Source organism: Macaca fascicularis, chromosome 4 (assembly GCF_037993035.2).
Source record: "Macaca fascicularis isolate 582-1 chromosome 4, T2T-MFA8v1.1".
Taxonomy (NCBI): domain Eukaryota; kingdom Metazoa; phylum Chordata; class Mammalia; order Primates; family Cercopithecidae; genus Macaca; species Macaca fascicularis.
In genome coordinates this window covers 66,298,982-66,313,920 of record NC_088378.1, presented here as the reverse complement: position 1 = coordinate 66,313,920, position 14,939 = coordinate 66,298,982, and positions in this window count along the sequence as shown.

Below are 14,939 nucleotides of genomic sequence, written 5' to 3'. Positions count from 1 at the left end.
AAAATTAGCCAGGCGTGGTGGTGCACACCTGTAATCCCAGCTACTCAAGAGGCTGAGGCATGAGAATCACTTGAACCCAGGAGGCAGAGGTTGCAGTGAGCCGAGATCCTGCCACTGTACTTCAACTTGGGTGACAGAGTGAAACTCCATCTCAAAAAAAAAAAAAAAAGAAAAGAAAAATGCGATCTCCATAAGTATACCAGCAAAGGAAACTGACGCATCAGCAAATAACATTGATTCACTCTCTCTGTCTCTCTGGAGCTCTAAGATTTTAGCCCTAATTTTTGAATAAAACTTTGCAGTTTTCAAAGTACTTTTTAATATCAATATTACATTAGATATTAACAACACGTGAATCTTTAACGCAAAAAATCCCACTATTCTTAACTTCTTAATTCATTTATTCAACCAAACTTCAACCTGCAGTGAATTTATTTAGTAGCCTCCTTTAACTCTGAATCCTTAAAGTTACTGGAGAAATTGCACAGCTTTACAGGCTGGTGTCATTTTTTAAAGCAGTAATTATTTAATATTATCAGTTAGAGTTCATGTTTCCAATTATTTCATAAATGTCATAAATTTGTGTGAATCAGAACCGAAATAATGCTTACACAAAATAATTGACATGTCCTTTTTAATACATAGGTTCCCCTCTATTTCTTTTTTTTATCTCCTTGCAATTTAGTTGTTGAAAAAAATGGAGCTGTGTGTCCAGCCATCCTCCCCAACCTGGACTGCTGAGTGTGTCGCTGTGGTGTTGTTTAGCAAGTTCCTTTCCCTGTGTTTCATCTGTAGCTCGGTGGCTGGATCTAGAAGCTTGATTAGATTCTGTTTCATGGGTGGCGGTGTGTTCCTCCACCAGGAAGCCCGTGTCTGATTTTCTCTTTGTGACATAGCAGCCATTAATCATCAATGCCTTAATCCTTGTGAAATGGTTATGTTCCAATTCTGTCATTCCTTCTTCATTCAGGAGCTAAAATTCTTCTAGAAATGGACAATTCTCATCTGCTACTTGTTTACCCAATGGTGACACAAACAAAAATAAACAAAGCGGGTAGAATAGGACTGTTTTCCTGTTTCCTGGTGTTCAGAATAATGAATTGTTTTCCTTTCTTTCTGAACTCAGAGTTGAAACATATTTGGTGTGTTTCAGTCCATCGCCATTACTATTCTGACTGACGCTCAAATGTTCCCTCTTTGGCCAGTGGGAGCCTCTTTGAGGTGGCTCCTGGGTCCTTTTGACATGACCCAATGGCCTTTGATGGTTTCCTTGCCTTCTGGTACAGCAGTATCAACCTCATCTTGTGCATTTTTTTCTCTAGACCTGAAATCAACCATTTTTACAAGAAGCCTTGATGCTTTTTGGTAGAAAAAGGAATTTCAAGCTCACAGTGGGTGAAATAACATCTACTCATTTTACCCCCATGATCTCAAAACGTAACTGCCTTTTCATCTCAGAACAGTTTTACCGCTAAGCTCGTTTCCTCTAGGATGATGATGCGAACCTTTTCCTCTTTCCTCACAGATCCTATTTCCCTCTACCCCTGCATCTCAGCAATCTGTCTTGCCTCATACTTTCCTGAGAAATAGTCAGCCGAAAAGAACCGCCTCGTGATATTTTCCAGTGTGCCAACATTTTCCCATCATCTTCTTCCAAAGTCCCTGCTTCCTTCACCCCAGCCATTTGCTCTCTCTCCCTCTGCTGAGGATTGTGTCCTTTCCTTCATCCCAACGCCCACAGCACTCATCTCCCCCTCTCTCCTGGGTGGCTCATTCCTAGCAGGGTACAAATGCGCTCTAGTGGCTCCCACCAAAAAAGGAAGCCCTCCCCTCACCCCACAGCCCCTTAAACTCTTCCCACTAGACCTTTCTCATCGCTCATGCAGTGCTTTGGCTGTGTGCAGTGGCTCATGCCTGTAATCTCAGCCTTTTGGGAGGCCAAGGCAGGAGGATCACTTGAGGCGAGGAGTTCAAGACCAACCTGGATAACATGGCAAGACCCCATATCTACAAAAAATTTAAAAATTAGCCAGGTGTGGTGGTATGTGCCTGTAGTCCTGGCTACTCAGGAGGCTGAGACAGGAGGACTGCTTGAGCCCAGGAGTTTGAGACTGCAGTGAGCTAAAATCGTGCCATCGCAGTCCAGCTTGGGTAACAGAGCGAGACTCAATCTCTGAAAATAAACAATAATAAAATACAATAATAAAACAAGGATTGTTTTGTCAATGTCAAATGAAGCCAATCTGTAGGACTGTGGAATTTTCTTCCAGCACTGTTTAGGGGTGTTGGAATTGTTAAAAAAATTATGGGAGACATTGTTTTAGACTGAGCTCTGGCACTAGGTCCCAACAACCCAGACAAAACCAAAATGAAGTCACTAATGCTAAGTACCACAAATTCAAATGAAGCTTTAAGGAGGCCGCTAGATCCTAAACCAGACCAGTTTTTCCTGAAAACGGGAGATTCCAGAGTCTATCTGAGTCCATGTAATGAGGAGCTGCTCTCTGTTTAACCCTTACAAAATAGTAATGGAAAATGTTAACCAGTTTTTTTTTTTCCTATTCTGTTTCCTTGTTGTCATTTTATAAAACCTAGTTTTCTGCTATTGCCCAGTGAGAGCTTTTATTTTATTTTATTATGTTTTGAGACAGAGTTTCACTCTTTTCACCCAGGCTGGAGTGCAGTGGTGCCATCTCAACTCACTGCAACCTCCACCTCCCGGGTTCAAGTGATTCTCCTGCCTCAGCCTCCCTAGTAGCTGGGATTACAGGCATGCGCCACCACACCCAGCTAATTTTTGTATTTTTAGTAGAGATGGGGTTTCACCATGTTGGCCAGGCTGGTCTCGAACTCCTGACCTCAGGTGATCTGCCAGCCCTGGCCTCCCAAAGTGCTGGCTTTACAGGCGTGAGCCACCGTGCCCGGCCTTGTTTTATTTTCTGTAAGGGAGGTTTCCCTGATTCATGAAACCTGAATAAGAGCCAATTAGATCTACATCTAAATTGGTTGTTATTTTGTCTTTTGACAGTTCTGGGGACTGCAAAGGGACCCAAAAGAGACAACTGACAACTCCCAAGACCCCTTAAGAAACACAGAAGAGGCCCTGCTGGCCCTGTTTGAGGTTTCCTGTCCTTATGCAGTCCAGAGGGGTATCAGTTCTTCTCAAATTAGGCTCTGCTCTTTTTGCACTGAGGCCCCCGATCTTTTTGGCTTTTGAATTAAGGATTAGTTTGTGACTTTGGAAAGGATCCCAAGGGTAGTTTGTGCTGTGACAGGGCACTTGTCCTCCGGGTTGCTGTGGCTGATGACTCACTGGCAGGAGCTGCAGCCTTAAAGGCAACTAGTAGTGTTTGCAGTAAGTGGTTATTCCTACAGGGGCCAAGAAGTCTGACTTTCAGAATCTGCAGGTATTTGTGTTTCTATCCTCTTCGTTTGTTTTTCCTGCATGCTTAGGTTGGGGGAAATCACTGGCTAAGTTGATCAAGAGTATCTCAGAGCCAAAGCCATAATTTGATTGGTGGGCACGGTTCAGGCACTTAAACACTATTGGAGCACTTACCAATAATACTCCTGCCAGGCGCAGTGGCTCATGCCTGTAATCCCAGCACTTTGGGAGATCGAGGCGGGCGGATCATCTGAGGTCAGGAGTTCAAAATCAGCCTGGTCAACATAGCGAAACCCCATCTCTACTAAAAATACAAAAATAAGCTGGTGTGGTGGTGCACGGCTGTAGTCCCAGCTACTCAGGAGGCTGAGGCAGGAGAATCACTTGAACGTGGGAGGTGGAGGTTACAGTGAGCCGAGATCATGCCACTGCACTCCAGCCTGGAGACACAGCGAGACTCTGTCTTGGGAAAAAAAAAAAAAAAAAGAATAAGACTCTTGTGAAAGGCTAAGCTGGTCATGGAATCGGCTAGTTGATGTCAGGTCACCCACCAGCTGCAAGAAAATGTTCATGCAATGCAGTACACTGAGGAAGGATTGGACAAGCCAGAAGCGGGATCCTTAATTTCTGCCCATGCCTGCCTTTCCATGCATAAGAATATGGCCCCGAATACCTAATGTAGATGACGGGTTGATGGGTGCAGCAAACCGCCATGGCAGGTGTGTACCTATGTAACAAACCCGCACATTCTGCACATGAACCCCAGAACTTAAAGTATAATAACAGAAAAAAGGCTTTGAGAGAGTGCATTCACTCTCTTTTGCCCTTCTGCCATCTCAGGAGATAGTGTTCCTCCCACCGCCCCCCTCGCCGCCCCCCCTCCCCCCAAAAAACAATATGGCCCCAGAAGCTGCAAATATTTACAAAATGGCAAAAGATATTTTCGAGTCACAGTGTAATCCCATTTTAGAATTACAGTATATTTTAGGATTACAATATAAAAAATCTTACTAAAAATATTTGAGAATTCCAGTGGCCGGGGAGGGAGAGCTTCAGCATAAATAGCTAGTGCACGTGGGCCTTAAAACCTGGATGACGGGCCGGGCGCGGTGGCTCAAGCCTGTAATCCCAGCACTTTGGGAGGCCGAGACGGGTGGATCACGAGGTCGGGAGATCGAGACCATCCTGGCTAACACGGTGAAACCCCGTCTCTACTAAAAAAATACAAAAAACTAGCTGGGCGAGGTGGTGGGCGCCTGTAGTCCCAGCTTCTCGGGAGGCTGAGGCAGGAGAATGGCGTAAACCCGGGAGGCGGAGCTTGCAGTGAGCTGAGATCCGGCCACTGCACACCAGCCTGGGCGACAGAGCGAGACTCCGTCTCAAAAAAAAAAAAAAAAAAAAAAAAACCTGGATGACGGGTTGACAGGTGCAGCAAACCACCACGGCACATGTAGACTCATGTAACAAACCTGCACATTCTGCACATGTATCCCAGAACTTGAAGTAAAACAAAATACAATTTAAAAAAAAAGAATTGCAGTGGCCATCTGCGGAACATTCTAGATGAACAAGACCATTTATCTAAGAAGTGCACTTGAAGCCCAAGCCTCCCAAATTAGGCAAAGAGAATGGGATTTTTATTTTAATTGGCATTTAGAAGCCTCAAAGAGACAACAGGACTCGTGAGCCTAGGCAGCCTAAGGCCAGGAAAAACAGGGGCTGCCCATCAGAGTGTGCAGACAGCTACCAGTCAAGAGGAAAGCAAGTCAGTCCCTTTCAAGTTCCCTGGTGTCGGTCATCAGCGAAGCAGCTGGGGTGCTTTGCCAACATCACCCCCACACTCCCCACCCCACACACCCCTGGAGGTGTTAGGAAGACCCGTGTGGCATAGGAGAGGACTGAGCTCACTCGGCTCAGCTCCCTGGGAAAGCCTGTCTGGGCGCTGCTGGGTGGGACAGGTGCTGGACAGCTGTGAATAGGAAGGGCTGGTTTGGAAGTTCATTATAAGTTATTAGTTTTTGTTAAAAAAAAAAAAAAAAGGCATGTGAGGCACTATCTGTCCATATCTACACACACAAGACTTGACTTACGGCCTTACAACTGGATATAGAGACTGATCTCTCAGAGGATTGTACCTGAGTCAGCCCAGGGACAGGGGCTTTCCAGACACAAATTATCTTCTCTGCCCCTGCTCTGAGTGTGCCGGGCAGCCACAGGCTACCATTCACGCAGTGCCACACTCTGCAAACTCCAGGCCCTGGGGTTGGAGAGTGCGGGGCCTCCCTCTGTCCAGGTCCCCGGGTTCCTGCACGTTCCTTCCTCCTGGTCTGTTGCTGAAAGTCAACAAGCCTGTTGGTTGGGTTGCTACAGAGACTGCAGGTGCCCGTGGGCTCTGGGGACCAGGGGAGCTTTATTCACTTCTGTGGCCAAGACCAAGCCCCCCACACAGGTGTGCCAGTCTGTCGGCTGGGCCCCAGGCCCCAACCCAGCATCACAGCTGGAAAAACAACCCGAAGCACACCTGTCCCAGGTATATGGGAAAGAAGGGGGATTTCACATGCCGAGAACAGCAAGGTCTGCCTGTCCTTAATAGAAACGTTGTTCAAATCAATTCCACATCCGAGGAGAACCTACTAGGGACAGGATGAGTTTTCAGGCTGGGGTCTGACTGTTCCATCGTTGTCAACTGAGGAGGCTCACCAGGGCCTCTGACAATGCAGCTCTGTCCCTGAATGCCCAGGCCCAGCACAGGAGCTGGGCCAACAGACAGACAGGGAAGAAGGGAGGGCACCGCTGCCGAGCGCCTCCTCCCCAGCATCCCCTCACAGAAGGAGGAACAGGATTCCCAGCATACCCTCGCTTCCAGGACTGGCAGGCCTCCTTCCTTTCTGTCCTTAATCTTCTCCAGAAATACCCCTTTTCTGATTGGCCTGCAGGATTCACACAGAGAGAAAATGCCATGACTGTTTTATAAAAAGGCCTGCACATTGTCACTCCAGAGAGTGGAGTAAAAAGTTACAGGGTGGAAAGGTTTGATGAAACATCCAGAAGACCTTTCTGGCAATTCTAGGTGTGCCCTGGAGAAAGGGAGTGCCTTGGGTGGGAGCAAGCTCGCCTGCCCTGGAGGGAGGAGACAGGCTGAGTGGTGACTGCGGCTGGAGCGGCTGAGAAAGGAGTCCTTTTACGATGTTTATGTATGTTTAAAAATGTTCAAAATAGAAATTAAAAATATTATTCCTATATTTTGCTTCATCATATAGTTTTGAAAAGTAAAGCAAAATTGCAAATGACTATATGGTAATTTCCTTTTAAGAAAAACCAATTTAGTTAAGTCTAAATGTATAGCCTGTAACATATTATAGCACTTCATGCTATCAGGAACAAAGTGTACTTTGGAATTAGGTGTACTTTAGAATGCTTTGGCTGGAAGTAACAGAAAACTCAACTCTCAAAGTCTTAAATAGGCGGGCGCGGTAGCTCACGCCTGTAATCCCAGCACTTTGGGAGGCCAAGGTGGGCGGATCACCTGATGTCAGGAGCTCGAGACCAGCCTGGCCAACACTGAAACCCCGTCTCTACTAAAAATACAAAAATTAGCTGGGTGTGGTGGCAGGCAACTGTAACCCCAGCTACTCAGGAACCTGAGGCAGGAGAATCGCTTGACCCTGGAAGTTGGAGGTTGCAGACTCTTTGTCTCAAAAAAACAAAAAAACAAACCAAAAAAAAAAACCAAAAAAACCCCACCCTCCCCTCACCAAAAAAGTCTTAAATAAACAAGAAGTCTCAAGGTAGGCCACCCACAGCTGGGGTAGCACCTCATCAATGTCATCAAAGACCCAGGCAAGCTCGTTCTTTCTCTTCATCATACCTAGCATGTTGGCTTGTTGCCTCATGATCACAAAATAGTTGCTCCAGCTCCAGACATTACAGCAATATTCAAGGTAGAAAGAAGAGAGGAATTCACACCAATTGTATCTGCCCCTTTTATAAGAAAAAGGCAAAAGCTTCTCTCTCTGCAAGTCCGCAACAAATTTCTGCTTACGACCCTTTGGCCAGAACTGTGTCATGTGGCCCCCATTAGACACAATGGAAACTTTTGCAGCCTTTTCAGTTGAGATGGACAAGAGAGAAAGGGGTTAGGAATGAATGAGTTTGGGTCAGATGACCAACAATGTCCTCTATGTCTAGTGCAGCCAATATCTGATAATCAGTCTTGTTCTTTTAGTGTAAGGCTTAGCACTGCCTTAGAAACTTCGTTATAAATTCTTTCTCCAAATTTATGATAATAATACTATGATTCCTATTAAAATGTATTCCTATGAAAATATACCTCCTATTTTCATTTCTTCCATGTATTTCCTCTCCAGGACAATCATGGTGAAGTAAATAGGACAGGAGTTATTTCTGATTTATGCAGAACGCCGAAGTCCTGATAGGATTGCTATGAGGCACTGAGTCTCCAAACTGCTTGCCTAGTGGATTGTTGTTGTTGTTTTGTTTCATTTTCTTTTACTTATTATTTTTATTTTTTATTTTTTGAGATGGAGTCTTGCTCTGTCACCCAGGCTGGAGTGCAATGGCACAATCTTGGCTCACTGCAACCTCTGCCTTTCGGGTTCAAGCCATTCTCTTGCCTCAGCCTCCCGAGTAGTTGAGACTACAGGTGTGCACCACCACACCCGGCTAATTTTTGTATTCTTAGTAGAGATGGGGTTTTGCCATGTTGTCCAGGCTGGTCTTGAACTGCTGACCTCAAGTGATCCTCCTGCCTCAGCCTCCCAAAGTACTGGGATTACCGGGATGAGCCACTGCACCCGGCCTCATTTTATTTTTGAGACAGGATCTCATTCTGTCACCCAGGCTGGAGTGCAGTGGTGTGAACAGGGCTCACTGCATCCTCAACCTCCTGTACTCAAACAATCCTCCCACCTCAGCCTCCCAAGTAGCTGCGACCACAGGTGCCTAACTTTTTATCTTTTGTAGAGATGAGATCTCACTTTATTGCCCAGGCTGGTCTCCAACTCCTGGACTCAAGTGATCCTCCTACCTCAGCCTCTGAAAGTGCTGGGATTACAGGTGTGAGACACCGCACCCCATCTCACCCATTGTTTTTACTGGTGGTCACACTGCCTCTCTGGTTTCATATTTTATCTCTTTGAGATCACTCATTTGTCTACTGCATTGCTGTCTAATTCAGCAGAGTTAAGAGGTTGTCTTCATTTGCTGACGAATGCACAGATCGCTGTTCCTTTCACCATAGCTCTAGAAACAGAGCAACTTAACCACCACACTATGGATAGATTTCTACAGCAAATGTGGAAAAAAGGGGGAGTGAAATAGAAAGCCAATAGCAATGAAAGAATATTGCAGCACTTTTGCAGATCAAGCTATGTGACTATTTTAACCACAAAACTGAACACGAATCCACGTAAGACATAAAAAAAATGAGAGCAAAAAAAAGGATCTGCTGCAATTTCGTGTGCACGATAAAGAGGAAAATGGAGCTCTGTCCGAGGTCAGCCGCCTCCCTTCCGCCTTTGGAGTCCTCACTTCTGTAGCACCTTAAAAAGGTATTCTGCCTAATCTTCACCCAGGGCATGGCTTTTGTACTATAAAAATGCATCCATGGTGTATGTTTTTAAGTAAATTGATACATTCGGACTCAGTGGGCCGAGCGCGATGGCTCACGCCTGTAATCCCAGCACTTTGGGAGGCTGAGGTGAGTGCATCATTTGAAGTCAGGAGTTCAAGACCCAGTCTGGCCAACATGGTGAAACCCCGCCTCTATTAAAAATACAAAAATTAGCCAGTAGTCCCAGCTACTCATAGACTGAGGCAGGAGAATGGCTTGAGTCTGGGAGGTGGAGGTTTCAGTGAGCTGAGATGGCACCACTGCACTCCAGCCTGGGCTACAGAGTAAGACTCTGTCTCTCAAAAAAAGAAAAAAAAAAAGACTCGGTGTGTGAGCGGGAAGACTCCAGGCCTGGCCCTGTTTCAGGAGCTGCAGCTGTTTTCAAGGCCGACTCGCTTCCTGCCTGAGCGATGCCCAGTGGCCCACTGCTGGCCTGCGTGGTTTTATTTAGACAATAACGTTGACCAGACAGCCAGACTTTTCCCACTCTCTTTACATCCGGAAGGGTTTGCTCATAATTAGTTAAATCAGCTTTCTCTGCCTCTCAGTGCCAAGATGTTTATAGAAATCTCACTACTTCTGCTGTTGGCTATACTTTTCATTCTCTGCCACCACAACCTTCCCCATTGTTTCTAAAACCCGTCATCCAAAAACCCAAAGCTCCTCCCTGAGCCAAACGGGGCAATTGGCTTTGAAAGGGAACACACCTGTTCAACACAAAGACTTTCTCTCCTTTCTCCTCGAGGCTCAGTTACTTGCCATCTCTCCCCTTCTTGAGCACCAAAGGGTGAGCAAAGATCTTGGATTGGCTGTTGCTTGCTAGAGCTGTTCTGCGCCAGAAAGATCCTCCGGGCACCCTTCACAGTGATGGCTTGGGTTCAATACTGTCTTGCTCAGACAGCTGACCTGCTAATCAGCCCGCGCCTTTGAGGGCTAAGGGGAAACTGACCTCCCCTGACCTGTGAAATTATCCCTCCCTGCCTCTCCATGACACGCTTCTTCAGTGCGTGTGTGTCAGAAAAAGGAGAGGAGGAGAAGTGGTTCCAAGAAAAATAACAGGATGTGGTTGATGAAATATGAAATGAAAGTCTGGTATGGTATGGAAACTGACTTTGTCTTTCTTTTTTTTAGACAGAGTCTCACTCTCGCGCCCAGGCTGGAGTGCAGTGGTGCGATCTCGGTACACTCCAACCTCCGCCTCCCAGGTTCAAGTGATTCTCCTGCCTCAGTCTCCCATGTAGCTGGGATTACAGGCACACGCCACCATGCCCGCCTTTTTTTCGTATTTTTAATAGAGACGGGGTTTCACCATGTTGGCAGGCTGGTCTCAAACTCCTGACCTCAAGTGATCCACTCACTTCGGCCTCCCAGAGTGCTGGGATTACAGGCATGAGCCACTGCACCGGGCCTGACTGTGTTTTTAAGGCAGTGGCTCCTAACCTTTATTGAGTCACCCAGATCTTTAAGAATCTGATGACAGGTACAAATCCTTTCCCCAGAAAAAAATGTAAAATATGCACTTGAATGATTTGCCTAAAGTCTCACATGGTTCATTGGTACCCCTTCCCCCAACCCCCCAGAATTTTCTAGACCACAGGTGACAAATTCCTATTTTAAGGCCAGGTGTGATGGATCACACCTGTAATCCCAGCACTTTGGGAGGGTGAGGTGTGTGGATTGCTTAAGCCCAGGAATTTGAGACCCGCCTGGGTAACATGGCGAAACCCTGTCTCTACAAAAAATACAAACATTAGCTGGGCGTGGTGGGGTGCGCCTGTAATCCCAGCTACTCAGGGGTCTGACGCGAGAGGGTCCGTGAGCCTGGGAGGTCAAGGCTTTAGTGAGCCACTGCACTCCAGACTGGGTGACAAAGTGAGACCCCATCTAAAAAAAAAAAAAGAAAGAAAAAAAGATTCCTATTTTAGAAACTATTACAAGTACCCCTTAAAGGTGGTTGGAATATAAATCTTAACTACAAAGAAATTCCCAATGACATTAGGTAAATGCAGAGTTAATATCACGCAAAAGAAGAGGATTAGGAGCTGGGAGCTCCTCAAAGAAAAATTTTAATTCACCAGTGGTCAATTCTTCTCCTGTTGTGGCTATATACCTCCCATTTATGCTAATGAATTTGCTACCCTCTGTGTAGATGTGTGGCAAGGGAAGAATAATCTCTTCTCAGTTGCAACCAATTGATCCATCTGGAAGTGATTTAAACATCAAAAAAATCATTCAATCTCACAAAAATCATTTGTTTGCATTTGCAAATTCATGTTTTGTTTTGCTTCCTCTTCCTCTGCATTTTAGAGTGGATGAATAGTTTTCTATATGGCACATTTTCAAATACTCCTTCTTCGTTACACCAATACATTTTTAGACGTGTTTAGGGGCAGAGTGAGCACACACTCTGGCTCAAAAAAGAAAGAGAGACAAGACCAGTCACGACAGGCAGGAATAGTTCCTGCTGCATAACACACAAATACAAATCTCAATGGCTCAACATAGTAGGAGCTGATTTCTTGCTTGAGCACATTCTGCTACAGATCTGAGTGGCAATCCAGGCCATCTCTCCTCTGTGTGCTGGCTCTGCCTTCTAAGCTGCTGCAACTCTTCAGCCCCTTTGTGCCAATGCTTAGTCCCATCATCACCATGGGAAGTGGGAGGGCAGCTGGAGGGATGAACATCGCAATGACATGCTTCCACCTGGAACCATACACATCTCCCCAGCTATGTTTCTTTGGGCCAAAGTGAATCACATAGTGATGTCTAGTTTTACAGAGACAGGAAAGCATGAGCCATGGAAGGGGTTCAGAAAAGCTGACAACCAAAGGATAGAAAAGCTGTAAGATCTACTACAGAGACTGCTGACCCATGCTTGGGAATTAGAACAAATTTTGAGAAATGTCTGTTAAGATGTTCTCTATGAATGGGAAAACTACCCTTGCCCTAGATTTTAAAAATAAATCAGGCTGGGCGCTGGTTCACACCTGTAATCCCAGTCCTTTAGGAGGCTGAGGCAGGCAGATCACTGGAGGTCAGGAGTTTGAGACCAGCCTGGCCAACATGGTGAAACCCCATCTCTACTAAAAATACAAAAGTTAGCTGAGTGTGGTGGCGCACTCTTATAATACCAGCTACTCAGGAGGCTGAGGTAGAAGAATTGCTTAAAGTTGGAAGGTGGAGTTTGCAGTGAGCCAAGATCACACCACTGCATTCCAACCTGGGCGACAGAGCAAGACTCTGTCTCAAAAACAAAATAAATAAAGTAAAAATAAATCATGAGTTTTCTACTTCCGGCCATGATGGCATAACAGAGGGCAGTTTACACCTTCACTCATCCTTAGATAAAGAGAAAGCAAGACCCAATATATGAAAAATATATTCAGACACTAGATGTCAGGCAGTGCAAGACTTTGATCACTGGAGAAAAGAAACAAACAACGTGAGACCTATGAGGGCTCTGCATTACTGTCTGAGGCAGTTCTTAAGCCCAGGAAAGGGAGGGGAAACCAAAGGGATCTCAGTGGTCTCACTGAATGGAGGAGACTGATCAGAATTTGGGGAGGCCAAGGTGGCTAGAGTTTGAAGGGCAAAGTGTATGAGTGAAGGGAACTACAGAGAAACAGAGAGAGAGAGGGAGACAGAGACAGACAGAAACAGACCAAGAGACACAGTCCATTCAGACTGTTATAACAAAAATACCATAAACTATGTGGCTTATAAACAATAAACATTTATTTCTCATAGTTCTGGAGGATGGGGAGTCCAAGATCAAGGTACCAGCAGATTCAGTGTCTAGGGAGGTTGCATTCTTTATAGATGGCAACTGTGTGCTGCATCCTCACATGGTGGAAGGAGCAGACAAGCTCCCTTGGGCCTCTTTTATAAGGGCACTAATCCCATTCATGACCTAATCACCTCCCAAAGGCCCCACCTCTTAATACTATCACCTTAGGAATTAAGATTTCAGTGTATGATTTGGGCAGGACATGGACATTCAGACCATAGCAGAGGGTGTATGAGTGTGTGTGTGTCTATGTCTGTGTGTCTGTGTCTGTGTCTGGTGTGTCTATGTTTCAGAGAGAAAGAGAGAAATTGCTTGTTTTGGAGGTCTGCTGAAGAGTCCCCTGGAGAGACTTTGCTGAACATTGCATGCATTCATGTGAGAAAACTATGTGAGGATAGTGATCATAACCACCAAAACTCCACAGGCAGGCCAGACAATTCCTGGGACTCACAGGGCTGGAAATAGATCATGTAATCGCCAGCCAGAGTGTGAAGATATCTTAATACAGGGCATCTGGCAGGATCCACTTGGTAGAAGACAAAATCAGTTCTACTCAAAGAGACTGCTCTGATCCCACTCTATAAAATTTAAAAGCAAACCTTGAAAGGATCAAACTGATTTCAAGTTACTGAACTACATGCCAGAAAAAAAAAGCTGAACACTATTTAAAAGAATACAACAAAATCCAGCACCCAACAATGTAAAATTTTACAATGCCAACATCTAATCAAAAACTACCAGGCAAGCAAAGAAACAGGAAAATATGAACATCACCAAGAGAAATATCAATCAACAGAAAAGACCCAGAAATAAAATACATGATGGTATTAACAGATAGACTTTAAAGCAACTATTACAAATATATTCCATATATTCATGAAGGTAGGGAAAAATAGAAACATAAATGAGGAGAGAAATTAATAATATAAGAAAGATTCAAATGGAATTTACTAGAGATGAAAATATAATATCTGGAATAAAAAATACATGATGTGGGATTAACAGCAGAGAGATGCTGCAGAAGAAAACATCAGTGAGCTCAAAGACATAGCAATAGCAACTGTCCAAAAATGAAACACATTGACAAAACAAATTAACACAGAATCCAGTGATCTGTGGACAAGATCAAGTGGTTTAACATGTGTATCTCTGCAGCTTCAGAAATAAAGGAGGGAGACAGAATATTTGAAGAAATAGGGCCAACATTTTTTCACATTTAATGAAAACTTCATAGCCATAGATCCAAGAACTTTAATCAAACCAAAGCAGAAGGAGCACGGAGAAAACTGTATTAAGGCACATCATAATCAAACTGCTGGAAACTAGTGACAAAGAGAAAATCTTAAAAGCAGGTCAGGGAAGGCTGGATGCAGTGGCTTGCGCCTGTAATCCCAGCACTTTGGGAGGCCAAGGCGGATGGATCATGAGGTCAGGAGATCGTAGACCATCCTGGATAACATGGTGAAACCCCGTCTCTACTAAAAATACAAAAAATTAGCCAGGTGTGGTGGCGGGTGCCTGTAGTCCCAGTTACTTGGGAGGCTGACGCAGGAGAATGGCATGAACCTGGGAGGCGGAGCTTGCAGTGAGCAGAGATCACGCCACTGCACTCCAGCCTGGGCGACAGAGCGAGACTCCATCTCAAAAAAAAAAAAAAAAAGTAGGTCAGGGAAAAAAACCCATTGTGTACAAAAGAGCAAGGTAAGAGTGATGGCAGATTTGTCATTCATCAGAAACTATGCAAGCCAGGAGACAATAGAGTGACATCCTTAAAGTACTGAAAGGAGGCCAGGTGCAGAGGCTCACATCTGTAATCCTAGCAATTTGGGAGGCCGAGGCAGGAGGCTCAGGAGTTTGAGACCAGCCTAGGCAACATAGCAAGACCTCTTGTCTGCTAAAAATAATAATAAAAAAAATGAGCCAGGTGTGGTGGCATAGGCCTGTGGTCCCAGCTACTTGGGAGGCTGAGGTGACAGAATTACTTGAGCCCGGGAGCTTGAGGGTGCAGTGAGCCATGATTGCACCACTGCACTCCAGCCTGGGTACCAGAGCCAGACCCTGTCTCAAAAAAAGTACTGAAAAGAAAAAGAAAGCAATCAATCCAGAATTCTATCCTGCATAAAATTTCTTTCAAA